The sequence below is a fragment of the Physeter macrocephalus genome, chromosome 21 (genome assembly GCF_002837175.3).
Source record: "Physeter macrocephalus isolate SW-GA chromosome 21, ASM283717v5, whole genome shotgun sequence".
NCBI classification, from domain to species: domain Eukaryota; kingdom Metazoa; phylum Chordata; class Mammalia; order Artiodactyla; family Physeteridae; genus Physeter; species Physeter macrocephalus.
In genome coordinates this window covers 21919037-21922105 of record NC_041234.1, presented here as the reverse complement: position 1 = coordinate 21922105, position 3069 = coordinate 21919037, and the positions used below count along the sequence as shown (strand labels likewise).

Sequence of the window (3069 nt, the reverse complement as noted above, 5' to 3'; positions counted from 1 at the left end):
TTCGCTCAGACAGGACGGGGTTAAAGGAGCAGCTGATTCGGGGGCTCTGACACAGGCCGGGGGGAGGGAGGGGCACGGATGCGGGGCGAGCCTGCGGCGGCAGAGGCCAGCGTGACGCTGCACCAGCCCAAGGCGCGCCGCGCATTCTCCCTGGGAAGCTGTCCCTGGATCCCGGGACCCCAGCAGTGGAGGGCTGCTCAGGCTCCCGGGAGGGGAGGTGTGGAGAGTGACCTGTGCTCGCACACAGGCCTCTTGGTGGCGGCAGCAGCAACCCTAGTGTCCCACACCTGTCTCTGGTGTCCGCGCCGACAGCCGCGGCTTGCGCCCGTTTCTGGAGCTCCTTTACGCGGTGCGCTTAATCCCCTCTCCTCACACCCCAGGAAGCAAAGAGGCAAGAAAAAGTCTCCTGTCTCTTCGGCAGCTCCGCGACCGTTTCTGGAGCTCCTTTAAGTGGCGCGCTTAATCCTCTCTCCTCTCGCACCAGGAAACAGAGCCAAGAAAAAGTCTCTTGTCTCTTCGGCAGCTCCGCGCCCGTTTCTGGAGCTCCTTTAAGTGGCGCGCTTAAACCCCTCTCCTCGCGCACCAGGAAGCAAAGAGGGAAGAAAAGGTCTCTTGCCTCTTCGGCAGCTCCAGACTTCTCCCGGACTCCCTCCCGGCTACCCTTCTACTAACTTTGGGTTTTGTTTGTTTTTCTTTCTCTAGTTGCTTTAGGCATAAGCTTAGGTTGTTTATTTGAGATTTTTCTTGTTTCCTGAGGTAAGCTTGTATCACTATAAACTTCCCTCTTAGAACAGCTTTGCTGCGTCCTGTAAGTTTTGGATCATTGTGCTTTTGTTTTTATTTGTCTCTAGGTATTTTTTGATTTCTTCAGTGATCCATTAGTTGTTTAGTAGCATATTGTTTAGCCTCCATGTGTTTGTGTGGTTTTTTAATTTGTTTTTTTTGCGGTACGTAGGCCTCTCACCGTTGTGGCCTCTCCCGTTGTGGAGCACAGGCTCCGGATGCACAGGCTTAGCGGCCATGGCTCACGGGCCTAGCTGCTCTGCGGCATATGGGATCTTCCCGGACTGGGGCACGAACCCGTGTCGCCTGCATTGGCAGGCGGACTCTCAACCACTGCGCCACAAGGGAAGCCCAGGTGTTTGTTTTTTGGAGTTTTTTTCTTGTAGTTGATTTCTAGCCTCATAGCATTGTGGTTGGAAAAGATGCTTGATATGATTTCAGTTTTCTAAAATGTACTGAACCTTGCTTTGTGACCCAGCACATGATCTATCCTTGCTTTGTGACCCAGCACATGATCTATCCTGGAGAATGTTCCATGTGCACTCGAAAAGAATGTGTATTCTGCTGCCTTTGGATGGAATGCTCTATAAATATCAGTTAAGTCCATCTAGTCTAAGGTGTCATTTGAAGCCTGTGTTCCTTATTGATTTTCTGTCTGGATGATCTGTCCATTGATGTATGTCGTGGGTTAAAGTCCCCCATTATTACTGTGTTACTGTCAATTTCTCCTTTTCTGTCGGTCAACATTTGCATCATATATTGAGGTGCTCCTACGTTAGGTGCATATATATTTACAATTGTTATATCTTATTGGATTGATCCTTTGATCACTATGTAGTGTTCTTCTTTGTCTCTTGTAACAGTCTTTATTTTAAAGTCAATTTTGTCTGATATGAGTATTGCCACTACAGCTTTCTTTTGATTTCCATTTGCATGGAATACGTTTTTCCATCCTTTCACTTTCAGTCTGTATGTGTCTAGCTCTGAAGTGAATCTCTTGTAGGCAGCAAACATACAGGTCCTGTTTTTGTATCCATTCAGCCTGTTTCTTTTGGTTGGAGCATTTAGTCCATTTACATTTAAGATAACATTGAAATTTGATTTTTTTTTTTTTTTTTTGTGGTACGCGGGTCTCTCACTGTTGTGGCCTCTCCCGTTGCAGAGCACAGGCTCCGGATGCACAGGCTCAGTGGCCATGGCTCATGGGCCCAGCCGCTCCACGGCATGTGGTATCTTCCCGGACCGGGGCACGAACCCATGTCCCCTGCATCGGCAGGCAGATTCTCAACCACTGCACCACCAGGGAAGCCCGATTATTTTTTAATATACGCATTTAGTGCTTTAAATGTACTCCTAAATATTGCTTTTGCAATATGTCATAAATTTTAATATGATAAATCTATTTTCATTAAATTCAAGATACTTTATAATATTCTTTTTTATTTCTTCTTTGAACCACAGGTTATTTAGAAGTATGTTTAGTTTTGAAATATTTGAGGAATTTCCGTAGGTCTTTCTGTTATTGATCCCTACTTAAATTCCACTATGGTCAGAGTATACTCTGTATAGGTTTGAATCTTTTTAAATTTACTGAGACTTATTTTGTGGCCCATATGTTCTGTCTTGGTAAAGTTGGTTGCTTTTGTTCTTCAAGTCTACTATATCCTTGCTGATTTTTTTTTTCTCTTTAAAAAATCGATTGTTGAGAGAGGGACATTGAAATCTCCAACTATTAATTGTAGATTAGATTTATTTCTCTTTGTAGTTCTGTCATGTTTGCATGATTTATTAGGTGCATAAACTTTCAAGATTGTTATTCTTCCTGATGATCCCTTTATTATTATGAAATTACATTCTTTAACACTGGAAATATTCTTTACTCTGCAATCTAATTTGCCTAATAGTGATATAGTCACTCCAGCTTTCTGTCAATTAGTGTTAGCATAGTATATCTTTTTCCATCCTTTTACTTTTATTTGTGCCTTTATAGTAAAAATGTGTTCTTCTAGGCACCATATAGTTGGGTCTTGGTTTTTTAATACAGTCTGAAAATCTCTACCTTTTAATTGGGGCATTTAGACCATTAACATTTAATGTGATTATTGATATAGTTAGGTTTAAAAATTTCATCTTGCTACATGTTTTATTTTTGTCATATCTGTGATTTGTTCTTTTTTTCCTTTTTTCTACTTCCTTTTAAATTGAATACTTTTAAAATCCTATTTTTTCCCACTTAATGACTTACTAATTATAACCTTTAAAATTTTATTGGTTGCTTTTGGATTT

The 3069-nt window shown here is 42.4% G+C and overlaps 1 long non-coding RNA gene across 1 annotated transcript in view; it reads left to right on the top strand.

The window, feature by feature from the left end:
• The window catches only part of LOC114484721 (uncharacterized), a 39602-nt gene that overhangs the window by 35866 nt on the left and 667 nt on the right, over nucleotides 1–3069 (top strand). The window lies entirely within an intron of this gene.